The 16539-nt window shown below is 47.4% G+C and overlaps 1 protein-coding gene across 1 annotated transcript in view; it reads left to right on the top strand.

Moving 5' to 3' along the window:
• Nucleotides 1-16539, top strand: part of LOC146854247 (V-type proton ATPase 116 kDa subunit a 4-like) — a 2520670-nt gene that overhangs the window by 1103724 nt on the left and 1400407 nt on the right. The window lies entirely within an intron of this gene.

A 16539-nucleotide genomic window follows, 5' to 3' on the forward strand; every position in this document is an offset into this window, starting at 1 on the left:
GATATGTTGTGGGGCATCATAGATGCCCCCCAGGACCCATGTCTGGGGGCCAGGGGTAAAGGGGCCTGCTACGGGCCCCCAATGTCCCTTTCGCCAGCATTTCCATGGCAGGTGAACCGCCATTGATAAGCTGGCGGGTAAGGGACATCGTAATCCCTGCTGCGGTGCATGGTAGACACCACCAGCATTGTAGGAACCACGAGCCCCTCCACCACACCGGTGGGCTCAAGAAGCCCGTCGGGTGCGTGGTGGTTGGTCTTTCTGACCGCCAGGTAACCACCCACCATTGTAATATGGCGGGCTGTGATGCAGTCACCAATGGCGGTGGGACTGCCACCGACGGGGTGACGTGGCGGTCCCACTGCCATTATAATCACCCCCTAAGTTTGGTGTGCATGCAAATCCTACATTGCCAACCCCTGGCAAGTTGCACTGCTAGTGCTGGAAAAAGGCCAATGGAGGTACCAATGGGTGAGGTGGACTGGCCTCAAGGGTCTTGTGACCTCAGTGACAGATTCACTGTCGATCTAGGATGTGCTTCTTCATATGCCTGCCCGTAAGACTGGAAGTGAACTGCAGTATGGATTGTGGTGGACAGGTCCACCTGCGGGTGCTAAGACACCTGGGCTTCTAAGGTCTATCGGGCCTTCTAAGGTGTAGCATTGGAATAAGCTCTGTCAGGAGTGTGGTATGGTGAACTGGTCATGAAGGTCTGAACATGGTTCTCCAGTTCCAAATTCAGCAGCTCTGGCCAGAGTGCCACATTCTCTCCCACACTGAACACCATATTGCCCCACTGAGAGAAACTCGCACTGCCTTCAGCACAACTCAAGTGTGCTGTGACTAAATTCAAATTATGCACTAGACAACAGTAAAATGCTGCCTGAAAAAAATGAATAACACCCTGGAAAAGCTAACACTCATAGGGAATGCAAGAATAAGCAAAGCATGTGAACTGTAATCAGAAAAAAAACATAGTTACCTTAACGGTTTTAAACTCATTCAGAAATCAGTAAGTGATTTTGCCTGAAAAGTTCAAGACATGGCTACAGGACCAGGAAGGGACCCCTTTCAATGTCCATTGCTTATATCCTTTCAAAATGTATGCAGTTTGGTTTAAAAAAGACCACATCCCCAAACACAGAGCCACATTTTATAAGCTAAAATAATTAAAAAGTTGAAAACGATCATATTAAACGTTTCCACTCTACCCATCAACCAGGTATTGCAGTCCCTTTATGAATGGCGCACTTACCCACCCTGGGAAAACAATGTTGTTCAAAGAAAGAAGATAAAAAGAAAGTAGCGCTTTCACTGGCAAACTCTGTAAAGTGGCGCTAATGTGTGTGGGTGTAAATAACAGTCTGGCCTGTCTGCTGTCCACTCTGTATTGCTTTATTTAGGTATTTAACTATTTTTTCTCTCCATTCCGAGGTTTTTCTTTTCAATAGAAAACGGTCAGAAAAAGAGGACATTTACAGCCAAAGTGTTCAGCCTTTTTTGGATCAATTTCACAGGGGAACAAATAAAGAAAAGGAGAGGAAAGAGAGAGTACCTTAAGAGCTGCCTCTTGAAATCAGCACGTAAGCAGGAGCGAGACAGAGACAGAAAGAGATGGAGGAATAAAGAGAGGAGGGCAGCCGCCAGAGGCAGATCAGGAGTAGTGGACACGGTCCTTGCCATGAAGGAAAAGAGACAGCGTTTATTTTTTCTCCGTTCTCTGCCCTTCCCAGAACGGCTGAGCCTTCCTGCAGCATAACAAAAGGCAGAGGGCGGGTGGCCTCTGACTCCAGGCAGGTCAAGTGCAGGGCCATTACGTAGCGCTTTCGCGTGCTAATGGCACTGCGATAACAGAAGGGAGAGGGGAAATTCCTTTGTCCCCTCGTCCCCCCCACCCTTGTCCCCCGTGTCCCCCCACTCCAAAATCTGGGGGGGATATATCCCCCGTGTCCCCCACACTTCCTACGCCCATGGGGGAGGCGGGAGGGGTATAATAAAAAACATATATATAAATTAAAACTTACCGTCATGCGCCACCTCAGCTTCCCGCCGTCCTGCATTTTGCTCGATGATCGTCACTAGGAAAGGCAGCCTCCTTCGCCAATCACAACGCTTAGGCGCATCGAAGAGCACCCCACAGCCAGGCCAATTTCTCCACATAGAGAACAAGGGAGAATGGGCGTGACTGCTCGAGGGCAGGGGGGAGTGGCTTGCCTACTGTTATGCATACGGATTGTGTGGTCGGCCCCAGGCCGACCAAACAGTCCCTATGCACAACAGTGGGCAAGCCACTCCCCCCTGCCCTCGAGCAGGCACGCCCACCCCCAACTAGGCACTTCTGCTTTCACGCAGTGCGAGAAGCAGAAACATACATGGTAATTATTGCCATTTATATTTCTGCCTTCTCGCACTGCGAGAAAGCAGTGGGGCGACGCCCCCACGCCCCAATGGGGGAGCCGCCACTGTAGACGTGCACCAGGCAGTGTGAGACCTCACCGCCGCTGCAACCACCACCAGGTCGAGTACAGCGCCCCCGCGGTAACAGCTGGGCGCAGTTCAAGCTGATCATTCCCGGGTGGAGTACAATCTAATGTGCGGGAGTGCAGGATTATGTAGGATGTTGGTGCAGGGTGCCGAAGCTCCATAGAAACGCATCCTGACAGACACCCTAGTTGGCCACGCCCCCTATTCAGGAAAAACATTGATTCGACCAGATGTCAAGAATAAACGGAACTTCCATACTTTCTTCATTTAGCCAAGGCTGGATTGAAATTTTCCTCAGTAAACGTTCGTTTATCACTTATTGTCCCCTTTGGGAAAGGTCTAGGCCTGGACGGAATTTCAATTACGCCAGAGTAATCAGAGTAATTTTGGTAAATCTGCAGTACTCTTTGACATAGAATTACTGATAATTATTAGGCCTGGGCGGCAAATTCCGTTCCGCTCGCGGAATTTGCGGAATTTGCGTAATTTCGCGTTCCGCGGAGAACGCGAAATTGCTCAAAAGTCTGCTTTCCGCGATTTCGCGAAATTTTTGCTTGTTCGCGTTCTCAAAATGCGTGTTCGCGAGATATTTCTCCCAGAGCACGCAAACAGCAATTGTGAACAGGAAAAAAGCATCGCGAACAAGGAATTCCGCGTGTTCGCGGAATTTCTGCGTGTTCGCGGAGATTTTTTACCGTTTCGCGGAGATTTGCGTAACGCAATTTCGCAAATTCCGCCCACCCCTAATAATTATGCAATTACTCCTTGCGTAATTAGACTAATTTGGAGGGAGGGCAAATCCTACTGCGAGAGTACTTTTAGCAACCATGAGTGGCTGCCCGAGCTTGCTATTCATGTTCTGATGCATTTAGTGCTTTTACTATGCATTAGTGCACTGACACAGATTCTAGAGCAGTTGCCCAAGTGGTTGAGCTTCTCTGTGGAATCTATTCAGTAAAGTATAGTGATCCTGAAACACTATTTGTTATTTCAAACTATTTATTAAAAATATATGCTTTTATTTTGAAAAAAAAAGGTGCTTGTTTAAGAAATGTATGGGTTTGATATCCTGTTCAGTGCTAATGACTAATAATAACCTGGGGGGGGGGGGGGGGGGTGTCGCAAAATGCGTTTTCCCCATGTGATGTCTATGGTAATTCATTTTTTGAATACGACTACAGCCAGAACTGCTGAATGGAATGACACCAAATCTGGCATAAAGCTAGATGTTGGTCCAGAAAGCGTGCTTTTTGTAATTTCGTGTAAATCTGTTCAGTAGTTTAGGAGATATTAAAGTTAGCAGCCATCTTGGGACTCGGCTTGAAGCAGAGTCCTAGAAAAAGTACAGAATAAAGAAAAGGGGGCAGAGTAGGAATACCTGAACCATGACGTCGGCTTTCCCTGCTCTGCTCTCCCCTCTCACAAATTTACTCCAGACGCTACCAACATTCACATTTCACAACCAGACGTTTCCATCCGGATGTCTGTCCAGTTTTTAACTATGCCCCCCGATTTGTACCCTGGCTATCTACGCAGCACGGAAGCCTGGCTGTATATACCGGCTCTGACAGGATCACCAAATCCCCTGATACATGCTTCATTACACACGCTTCGGGCGATGTAATGGACCAACTCCTTGCATGACTGTGGGTGTTTACTCTGCACCACCTGGGTTGGCCCCCTTCCCCTCCCCGTGACAGCACTGACCAATATTGTTCTAACCCGGTCCTGAAGATGACCTGATGACCTGATCACAGGTTGAAACGTCGTTGACCACCGAGTGCAACTTTTGGCGCATCTGTGATCATTAAATTAGTTGATGATGATAAATGTCCTCCACAAGTGTATTGGAACTTTTGTAAAATCACAACCATTGAGGTTTCTGTAATTTTCTAATACTGCGCCATTTTTTTGCTGTGTTTCCTTATTTCACTTGTCACATGCGCCGTTCTCACCATTGCACAAGCACTGTTGTGCACAAGAGCCTTTGGGTTGCACCCTCATTCAATGTATATAGTGTTGATCTTGAGTTCTGTGCCCCCCTTTTTTCATCCTAAATAGATTTTGCTCACTACTAAATCAAATAATCGTTGATATCTCCCTGTTTCCTTCCTTTTGCAATTTATGGACATGATTGAGGAAAATTGTCCATGATTATTACCTGTTAAGACATTGTTGTATGTTATATTACTAGTTGGGACCAGGGCACCCACACTACAGGACGGGCCCTTGGGGAGGGGGTCCCTGTTGCCGAAATGTTATTATTTATCATGGAGTTTTATATAGCGCTGGCACGGCCCAGGGGGTATCGGCGCTATACAGCAAAAACATATACAACAGAGTCTTGAGCAGATTAGAACTACAATAGTAATAAGAAATACTAGAAAGAATCCAATTTAGTATCGTGAGATGAAGGCTTCCGTTCGGTCAGAGTGTGGGAGTTCGGTTGAGGAGATGAGGTAACATAAAGTGGCTATTGTTCCGGAGGGTAGAGATGACTGATGAGGAGATATTCTTTTAGTAGTCTCTTGAAACTAGTGAAGGAGGAGTTGGGTCTGATGTGTATAAGGAGAGAGTTCCAGATTCTTGTGGCATTGCCTGAGAAAGTGTGAGAGGGTTTTTTGTTTGTATCTTTTGGGGGAGTGAGAAGGAGCATAGTGGAGCTTCTTAGGTTTCTTGATTGTCCTGCTTTAGTGAGTTTGGCTACAAGGTAGTCTGTTTACTAGTGTGTAGAGCTTTGTGGGTAAGACAGGCTGTTTTGAAACAACATTGTGCTTCGATTGGGGGCCACTTTTCAGTTTTGTAGCGTTGGGGTGATGTGGTCATGTTTTTTAGCTCCTGGACCATTCGTGCTGCAGCATTGAGGGTAGCTCTCATGGGAGGTACATGTGCTTTGGGTGCTCCAGTGAGTGTGGCATTACCATAGTCTAGTCTGGATAAAACCAGAGCTTGTATTGCTGTTTTTGTATCATTGGGTGGAAGGAAGGGCTTGATTTTCTTGAGAAGTTTGGGCTGTAGAAGGCGCTCTTAGCAGTGGAGCTTATGTGGGATCTCATGCTTAGCTTAGAATCCAAAGAGATCCCCAGAGATTTAGCTGAGTCAGATAGAGTAAGATTGCAGATTAGAGAGTCCAAGTTGTTTATCCACTCTTGGATCTGTGTGTGGTGGTTCAGAATGGAGAAGGCCATAATTTCAGTTTTTTCTTGGTTGTGCGAAATTGGCCCCGAAGAGGAGGCTGCATGACCCCCATCCCTTTAAAAAAAAGTTTTTTTAAAGGGGCAGGCCCCGGGGTCCAAAATGTTACAGGGAAGGGAGGCCACGTGTACCCCTTCCTAAAAAATAGACACATAGAAAAAAAGCCAGCAACTTACCGGAGACCCTGCCCTCTTTCTCCACCACACTGTAAACGCGCCTCCTGCCATGCTGCTGGTTGGGGATGAAGTCCTCTTGGCTGCTGTGGGTCCTTAGGGGCCAAAAAGACCACCTGTTCCCTCCTGTTCGCCCTACACAGTGGGATTGCTGAGAGGTGGCCAGAGGCTACACCCCCTTTCTTCACCACTCTCCAAACGCACCTTTCGGCCCTGTAATCATTGTTTTTTCCAGTACATTTCTAAGGTTTTTTAAATGCTAGCTTCTAACTATAATGTCCCTGTAACCTTTGTTTTTTTCAGTGAAAACACACACACACGCATGCACATACCAGTGGCATAATGAAACTTGAGCTCTCTCTGGAGCTCTCCGGCCGAAGTGCAGTGCTGAGGGGGCCCCTGGAGCTTGCCCCCCCAACCACGGGGGCTGCGGAGGCCTGTGTTATGCCCCAGGACCCCTGGAAACGTCCACAAACAATTCCACAATGGGCGTCTAGGGAAGCTAAAAAATGACCTTCCTGGTCCACCAGCTTCTTCAATTCCTTCAATGTCTCCTCCTCCTCTTCTATCCCACATGGACAGCGGCTAAAAATATCCCCCTCCACTTGTTTTAATGGTTCTCTCACCATTACACTTTATAACAATGGCACTGTCATAATCCAAGCTACAGACTCCTTTCTCTCTCTCTTCGACCACCTCTTCCACTCCATTCGTCCCACCCATCCGACTACGATCTCCCTCGATTCTTCTTCTGCTAGCTCCTCTCCTTTCTCCCTTTCTCCCCCCATGGCACCCCTATCTTCCTTCAGTCCACTCTCCCGGGAGACCCAGGTCTACCCTTTGTCCCCCCCTTCTCTTGCTCCCTCCTCTCCCATTCTTCCCCCTTCCCAATCTGATCTTCCCCCTATCTCATCTGCTTTACCTCCGGCTTCCCCTCCCCACCCTGCCTCTTGCCAATATTCCACTGCCATCTCCCACCTCCTAATCCCCCTAATTCTACCCATTTCCCGTCTACTTAATCCACCTTTCTTACAACCTGGTCTACCGGTCAACTTTCCCTACCTTCCCCCTTTCCTCCCCCCTTCTCCTTCTCCTCATCCCTTTCCGCTCTTCCCCTTCCCTCGTGCCCTCAATTCTTATCTTTCACCTTCCATCTCTCTTTTACCTCCCCTTACTCCTCCTATGCTTCACAACCCTGTCTCCCCTATCAGTAATTCCACCCTCTTCCCTCCCTCTGACCATACAGTCCCATACTCCTTCCCCAACTACCACTTAGCCCAATGCCCCCAACTCTGCCTGGTGCCTGTTCCCCTACATACACCTGTCATAGCATACAATACCTATCCAGCACCTTCTCCTCTCTTATCCCCATTCCTCTGGCCTTCCTTTGACCCCCCTCCTTGCCCTCCCTGTACAGCCCCCTCTCCTCTCATCTTCCCATATCTACGGCCTTCCTTTGACCCCTCTCCTTCCCCCCTCCACCCTGCCCTCCCTCTACTCCTCAACAGCCTCCTCCTACTTTTGATCTCTACTCGTCCCCTCTGCTCAACACCAGTAAAACTATCACTGTAACACCTTCCACTCCTCTCTACCACCATCTTTCCTTACATTTGACCCCTGCATTCCTGTTACCCCACCTCTCCCTGTCCTCCCTCGCCTACTGCACTCCCTCCCTTAACCAGCGAGCCTCCCAACACTTCGTGCTCAGCTCTCCTCTCCCTGGAAAATAAACTTGATTCTCTCATCTCTTCCATTTCCCAGCTTGTAGCGTCCATCTCACTTCTAAGTGCTAAGATATCCCACTTCCCTAACAACCTCCCGAGGAGTTCCTTGCTCCCGCACCCCAATAAAGCCAACCACAGATATCGCCAACTTACTGGCTAGCTACAAGACTTCCAACGTCAATCCCCCTCCACTTTCCCCACCTACTAATCCTACTCAATTCTCCATTCAGACCATCTCTTCTGTCAGATCTAACCAGCCTATCTCTTCTTCCCAGGCACCCTCATACAAGAATCTTATCCTTATCGCCCTTAATAGCCCAAACTCCCCCATCACCAAAACAGTTGCGTCAGAGCTGCATTGTTTGCTCCACAACTGCAGATCTGCAATCATGCACAAAGTGGAAATTTCCAACATTTTCATCCACTACAATCTTGACATGCTCTTCCTCACTGAGACCTGGTTTAATGACTCCTCTCATACTTTGTTTGATCTTCTGATTCCTAACGACTACTCTATCCTCAGAAATGACAGAACTGACAAAAATGGGGGAGGTATCGCTATCATCTTCAGAAACTCCCTTCAAATTAAAGCCCTTCCTACCATCCTGTTCTGCACATTTGAATGCCTATCCCTAGAACTTCAAGTACATCACGGCTCACTTTTCAGGTTCTATGTCATCTACCATCCAACAGGTAACTTCTCTCCCTTTTTGGAGGAACTCACCGACTTCATCAGTGACCAATTGTCTCAAAGTGACAGACAGCTCTTCCTGGGTGACTTCAATCTACACTGGGGCTCTTTGCAAGTCTCGGCTGCCAACAAGCTTGCCACCTTTCTCTCAGCCAATAATCTTTTCCAACACTGCTCGGAAATTACACACTCTAAGGGCTCAGTTCTGGACCTTGTTATATCTAAAGCTGACCTGCTCACTATTGCTCCCCCTGTCCATGTAGAGTGGTCAGACCACTTCCTCCTTCCTTTCTGTTTTCACCTATCGCACGTTATAACTCTCGGCTAACCCAAAAGGGCACCTACCTGGTTCCACAACACTAAAAACATTGATCTTGACACTCTGTGCGACTCTGCTTTGCAATCACTTCCTAGACTTCACCCTAATGTAGATGTCAATGATCTCACCTCCCATTGTCTCTCAGTCCTAGCAGTCGAAATCGATAAAGTCGCTCCACTCCAAAGAAAAAGGAAAAGACACACCCCCTCAGCACCTTGGTTCAATAAAGCTCTCTATGATGAAAGGAAAAACCTTAGAATCTTGGAGAAACAGTGGAGACAATCTCCATCCACCACCAATCTCTCCCATTCACGTTCGGCAAGATCCAAATACCACAAGCACATCTTCCATGAAAAAGCATCACATTTCAGATCCCTCCTCGGCTCAGCCAAAAACAGACCCCAAAATTGTTTTGACCTCATCAAAAACCCAAACTGCTCTCCCCAAACCATCAAGCCTGAAGATTCTTCAAAGAAAGCAGAAGAATTCGCTATATTCTTTGATGAAAAGGTACAATCACTAGTGATTCAGGTCACCCACCCCACCACCATTGAGGAGCGAAAATCCTTAGTCACTTGGCGGAACTATGTCGCCATCTCGGAAGATGACCTCCTCAAATGCATCCTTGAAACCAAACCCTCCAACCATTGATTTGACCCCATCCCTAGTGGCATCGCCATTGATTTATACACCAATACTCGCTCTTACTGGACCAGGCTAGTTAACCTCTTCCTCAGTCAAGGCTCCCTCCCTGCTGCCCTCAAAACAGGACAGGTTACCCCTCTTCTAAAAAAAACCTCCGCAGATGCGAACGACCTCAACAACTTCCGCTCCATCACCAACCTCCCTTTTCTTTCTAAAATCACAGAAAAATGTGTTGCGAAACAACTTTCCCTACTTATTATGGACAATAACCTCCTTGACGTGTTCAAGTCTGGCTTCATTCAAAATTGCAGCACTGAAACAGCCCTGCTGCAAGTGATTGATGATGTGCCTTCTGATTCTTCTTGACCTCTCTGCAACTTTTGACACTGTTAATCCCAACACCATCCTTAACACTCTTCAACAGAGAATGGGCGTGGAAGGCACAGTGCTTAAATGGATTGCCTCATTCCTCTCGGACAGATCCCAAATGATCAAGATAGCAAACAGTCTTTCGTCTCCATTGGCGGTATGCCAAGGCGTTCTTCAAGGTCCTATCCTTGCATCCCCTTTGTGTAATCTCTCTCTGGAACCATTAGGGAATCTCCTAAGTAAATCTGGGATCCACCACCATCTCTATGCGGATGACACTCAAATCTACCTCATGGTGCACACGATCTCTCACTACTCAACTCTACTCTCAACTCTATTCACAGCTGGATGTTAGTGCACCAACTCATTCTCAATCCCACCAAAATGGAATTCCTTCTCCTATCTACCTCTCTCTCCCCTCCTCCGGTTCAATCCTGGATGGATCAGATGAATTTACTCAACAATAAACCCATCATTGTCGACAGCGCTAAATCCTTAGGTGTCATACTTGACAAAAGACTCAAACTAATCTCCCACATCAACTCCATTGCTTAGAACGCACGTTACCAGCTGCGTCTTCTATAGGGGATCCGTTGGTTCTTCCCGGAGAAAGACCTAAAAACATTGATCCAATCGCTAGTTCTCTCTAGACTGGATTACTGCAATTCTCTTCTGACTGGCCGACCCAAATCTCACCTCTCCCCCCTTAAATCCATCCTCCATTCAGCAGCTCGCTTTATTTCAGGGTCCAAACGAAGTGACCACATCACTCCTATCCTCTCTTCTCTTCGATGGCTTCCCATCGAGGCAAGATCTATTTACAAAACTGCCTGCATCACCCATAAAGCCTTGCACACTTCCTCCCCTCGTTACCTGGCGAATAAACAGGAAATGTCAGGAGGCTCGAGACCTTCTCGGAATGCGGAAAAGTTTCTGCTTGAGCCCCCCTTCTTCAAAAGGGAAAGATCGATGGCTCAATCGTTCTCAGGTAATGCGGTGAGAATCTGGAACTCGCTTCCGCCATTGCTCCGTGCCACCACCTCCATCCAGATTTTCAAAGCTGACCTCAAATCGCTTCTCTTCCAAAGACACTTTCAGAACTAATACCCTCATTCTCAGACCCCTCTAGGAAGTTAGTTCATCATTGTAAATGTGTATTATTTTCTTGTCCATTCCCCACCCTTGATTGCTGTGTTTGATATTGTGTTATTTCCTATATGGTTTTACCCTACCTCTTCGAGTCTACTGTTTATTTTTGTAACATTCTATTTTGTACCATTTCTCTCATGTAACGTAACTGGTTCTATTGTACAGCGCTCTGACACCTTCGTGTAAAGTCCACGCTATATAAAAATGCATTAAATAAATAAATAAAATAAACACATTCCAACAGCACAATGTGTGTCCTCTGTGTGGTGCCCTAGAATCAGTGTGCAGCCCTCGCTTGTGACCGTTATAAGAATCGCTGTTCACAGACTGCACGCGGCTTCCGCTGGGTCCTTTGCAGCACGTCAGTTTATAAACACTGTGCGACATATCAGTGAAAGTAAAGCAGGACTTTCTACCAGTTTAACTTAAATATCAACTGAAATACACAATACCATTAGACACCAGTAAAAATATAATGACATTAAAAACTAGTTTGAAGCTTCAAATTGAATTTCCTTCTGGGTATAAAAATACTACTGTTTCTTATGACGTTACGTCCTTCATTTATTTAGCCCATAAACATAGTAATTGGTTAACTTGAGATATGCCCAGGGGCGTGGCTTCAGTAGGTACTGTACAGGGCTTTAAGTGGGATGGGTCCTGCAAGTACTCAGCACCGGCAGTTCGCAGTTCTAAAAAGCAGGTGCTGCGACGGGTCCCTATCGAACTCACCATTTTTACCCTCACCTACAGGGTGAGAAAAAAAATCTTAACTCTGCAGCAACACCACCCTTCACTGCCTTTGATGTAACTTCAAAGCGACTAGTTAAACTTCTTTAACAGTCTCGTCATTTCAGAACTGAGGCATTTTCATATTGTATACAACAAAGCCATAGTTGTTGCCTATTTATCTTATGCAACTAACAACCATTGACAAAGCCAATAGTGCTGGCTTGGTGTGGGTGAAATGTTAAATGTTATAATATATATTTCTGATGTAATGACAGAAGCAACACAATACCAGTGGGGCGGCACACTATGCTAAACAATTTATTTAAGTCACGCTCTTAATTTCCTTGGCCACACCCCTCTGATCCCCCCTCCCGTTTGTTCATACAGCGGCACTGGACCCAGAAGTGTTGTGGGCACTCTACACCCCCGTTACGGCAGTGCTTTAGTACCGGCTGCAGCTTGGGAACCCGTTGTCTTTGCTTGCATGTAGACCCATAGCATCGCTAGATTTGCCTCATCAATAGGTGCGGAGAGTAGGTGTTAATGTTTTTATTTTTTGCAGTTTTATATAACGCGAACTTGACTCCAATGTATTGGAGCTCTTTACCCTAGCACCAGTCACATTACACAAGGACACGTCCAATTTTTGGTAGGTACGGGGAGATTAAGTGATTTGTCCACGATTTTGAGCCGACGCCGAGACTCGAACGTGGCTCCCCAACTCAAAAGTCGGCGATTCTGGCTGTTACGCCATACTCTCTCAATTATTTCCCAACTCACTGGCTTTATGAGTCGTCGACGTCCATAGCTGTGGCTGTCTAGCTACAATATAATACACAGGTCTCCACAACGAATGCATTAGCCCACTACTATGTCTTCAAAATACCCTGGTCAATTCACACTTAAGCCCTTATACTACAATCAGGAAAAGAGACAGTGTTCCATTAAAGCTAACGCAAAGTTAACCACAAACTGAGTAGAGCTGAACTGCCAAGATATCACGATTAGATGATGAAAAAACCTGCATATATATTTAACCTGCTGGAACTGAACAATTGCTTACAGAGAACAAGGAAGTGCTAAATCGCATAGCTGACCACAAATCAACTGAGGCAACAAGGTACAATGAAGCACTGAAACACATGACTGATCACAAAAGGACTACAACTGAAAAATTACTGATATATTGCAACTACAATATGCTAAAATGTGAAACACCTAGAACCGAAAAAACAATATAGAACACTAATGACATGCTAAAACATATGACTGATCATAAACCGACTATGCATGCAAAAATGGACAATTCCACTCACAAACTATAGCCAATCACAAACGATTGTCCTCGCAGAGCTAGTACAGAGTAAGAAATTGCACCTTCTATTCTTCCACAGGGAATGTTTATCGTCATGACACTGGTTTTCTTGAATTACTGACCTAGCATACAAAGGTCAAACGGTTTTGAAATGTCAGGCTGGCCAAACTGCAGAGCCTACCGGGTTCACAGCACAGAGGACTGGTTGGATGGGAGAAGTCGGGTGGCTTGCAGAAAGAAATTCTGTAGTAAAAACGTACATTCTGTAGTTCAGCAAATTCCGAGAACCTTCCATATTTCAAATCCTGCCCGACATATAGGCAGACAAATAAATACATGCTTGGCCCTACTCTGGGTTCACCAAAGTGAATTGGTGCAAGCCGTGCTAGAAGTGCGGTGCTGAGTGATGCCCCTGGAGTTTAGCCCCCCCCCCACACCGTGGGGGCTGCGGGGGCCTGTGATATGCCCCTGGCACACACACACACACACGCACACACCCCTGTATGGATGCTCCCAGACCTCACTAGTAAAAATAAGAAACATGTCGCGAGTGTGAGTGATGGGGGAAGGGGGTGAGGTTAAGTTGAGTATTGCCTGAGGGACGAGGTAGAGATGACTGGGTATATGCTCTTCTTCACTTTGTCTCAGATGTCTTTTTCTTAGAAATGATAATAAAAACCATTCAACCCAAAAACATTTAGATGAAAACACTAAACAGCACTCTAGAAACAGTGTACTTAGAGCAAAAGAGGAAACAGGAAATGTTGCTCCAATGCACACAATACACACCTTTGTGAATAAACGGAACCACAGGAGCCTCCCCTATACCATAATGTCCAGCAGCATGTCAATGAGTTTGTCTACATCAGTGGCTATTTACCCACTCACTAGGTAATTAATTTCTTATGCTGTTTACCCAACCACTGGTTAAATAATAGTAATTATTTACTACTTTTACGGCAGCCTTGAAAATAGCAGAACATCTTCCCTATTTAACAGGCTAATTGCTAAATAATTGAGATTCTATGTCAGGACCGGAGGCTTCGGATTATGCCAGCCAGTTAAGTGCTCTTTGTCTTCTCTTGTCCTCTTTATCTTTTCCGAGGTGTAATATTGTTATTGCGCATTATTTTTCATTACTAGTACTGTGGCTTGTATTCTTGCTGTTTCTCCCTTTCAGAGCCCCTTGCCGGCCGCGGGAACTCTTCTCGTTCCTTACTCGGCCGGCTTCCCTGCTGGTGCGGCGTCCTTGAAGCCGCTAGGGGACTCGTCCGTCTCGTTGCTCTCGCGTCGTGGCTCTTCAGCGAGAGTAACGGTCACCGAGCCTTGCATCTGCTCTGCCTCACCGGGACGTCCGCATCGCGGACTGTATTTCTGCATATATATTGAATGCCCCGGCGGGGGTCCGTAGTGTGGTATTGTAACCGCATTTGACGCGCTTGTCATAGAAGGGCTATAAGCACCTTGCCAAATCCCACGCATTGCGCGGGCGTCATTCACGATTCTGGGCACAAATTCTATTATTTCAACGCGCTGGGGGGCAGAGACCCTGTCAGGTTGTTCCTGAGGGTTTACGCGTGTTGTGGGTTGTGGTGCAGCCCTATTTGTAACCCTTTGGGCTACCCTAATTCTTGCAGCCTCCAGCCTGCACTAAAAACTTTTGTACCTGCGAGTTTGGGGTGTATTCTTGTGGTTGTTACCAGACACCTTGAGTTTGTAGTCCCCTTGGAGTACTTACCTTGTCGCAATGGCGGGTCAGTCTGAGTATAATGAGGAAGAGGTTCAGGAGTACCTACCGTTTAGTGATGATTTCTTTGACGCAGTTGATGATTCCATTTATCGGGTGGTTAATGAGGTAGTGGGGCCTATGGAGCAACGTCTCTCGGACAGAATAGTGCAGGAAGGTAACAGGTTGGCGGCGGCACGCGGGGGTACTGCGCCGGTCCCCGGCGAAGGTCATGAGGGCGCCCCCCCTCGAAAAAGCAACGTCCGGACGGTGTGGATGTAGATGCCTTTGCACGCCTTAAGACGGCGTTTTTAGCGAAAGCGGCTCCGTCTGTTCCCCTCACTCCATCGGAGGGACCGCCCTAGGATATCCCGGACCCCACATCCCCGGCAACGGACAATGACACCCAGGGGGATACCGATGAGGAAGTGGGGTCATCCCGTCCTTGGTGTTCGACTCCGACTGCCTCTTCGGCGGCGCCGGAGGAGGATGCAGACATGCTGAATCCCGACGATATCATGCATCCTCAGCTTGGGTCCCGGGGGATAAGGTAGTTCGTTTCCTTGTGAACCGTCTCCGCAAACCTCTGGAGAAGGAGGCGCGGAGTTGTTTGAGGGCGGAGTGTCCGAGACCCTCTTTGCCGGATAAAATCGCGTTTACGCCAGAGTTAGACTCCAAAATGACACTTTTTTGGCGAAATATGTGAAAGATTCCTGGAAGGGCATTGTTAGATCATGACGGTCCTGTCAGGACAAACTCCTTGATGCCATCGGTCCAATGACAAAAATCTTGGACATGGCGGAGGAGGCTAAAGTGACAGGTTCGACAATTTCTCCTAATTGGGCCCAACGTGCCATCATTTTTATGGGGAACGCGAATTGCGCTCTTTCAACCGAGCGTCGCCGCTTGTTGTTGATCAAATTAGATCCCAAACTTGGGGATCTAGCTTCTTCGGAAGCTGGGGCAGTGGCCCAAGGGGGCCGTTTCGGTGAACCATTTGTTTAAGAACTGGGGAAATTTGTGTCTACTTTTACCTCGTTGGACAAAGCCCAATCCAGTATTAAGAGAGTGTTTACTCATAGGTTTTTCCGCGGGGCCGGTCGAGGCAGGGGCCGCTCGTCTGGCCGTGGGTCCCAGCAAAACCCTTCAAGGGGACAAGGCTCTGGCCCTGGCCAATATAATTCGACCGCGAACTACACCAACTTTTATCCAACGCGAGGACAGCGCTTCAGAGGCCGTGGAGGTTTCAAATCCAATTCCGGAGGCGGAAATTAAAATGGTAAGTGTCCTTCCTGCAGATCAGATTCGTATAGGGGGGCGACTGGCGTGCTTCCAAGTCTCCTCAAGTCCTGTTGCTTCAACTCCAACAGACCGTGTCTCTTTTACAGGATCTAGGTTTTGTTTTCAACACAGCAGAGTCAATTCTTCAGCCTTCGCGGTCAGTCACCTTTCTAGGTTTTGTGGTGGACTCCGTTCAAGCGACTCTGAGTCTTCCGTCTCGGAAGATGGCGAAAATTCGTCACAAACTCCGCCGGACAGCTTCCAAGCCAGCTATCTCCCTACGTCACTTGGCCAGAATTGTGGGCCTTCTGTCGTCCTCGATCCAGGCGATTTTTCCAGGTCCCTGACACTATCGGGCCCTGCAACATCTCAAGGCCTATCACCTCAGGAAGGGTCGGTCGTACGATCATGTGGTGCCGCTTTCGGCAGAGGCCAAGGAGGAGATTACTTGGTGCCTCACCCATATGGAGGCATGGAACGGCCGTGCGATTTTCGGCTCCGTTCCGGATTTGGTCATCGAATCCGACGCCAGCAGACTGGGTTGGGGCGTTCGATGCGGGGATTTTTCCACCGGAGGTGTTTGGTCAGCAGACAAGCAGGATTTTCATATCAATTGCTTAGAACTGCTAGCGGGTTCTTTCGCGGTACGCTGTTGGACCAAAGACAGAGTGCAATCTTGCGTCCTTTTGAAGATGGACAACATCTCTGCAGTCCGATATGTCAATCGGTTGGGAGG

This window comes from Triturus cristatus, chromosome 4_1, assembly GCF_964204655.1.
Source record: "Triturus cristatus chromosome 4_1, aTriCri1.1, whole genome shotgun sequence".
In the NCBI taxonomy this organism is placed as follows: domain Eukaryota; kingdom Metazoa; phylum Chordata; class Amphibia; order Caudata; family Salamandridae; genus Triturus; species Triturus cristatus.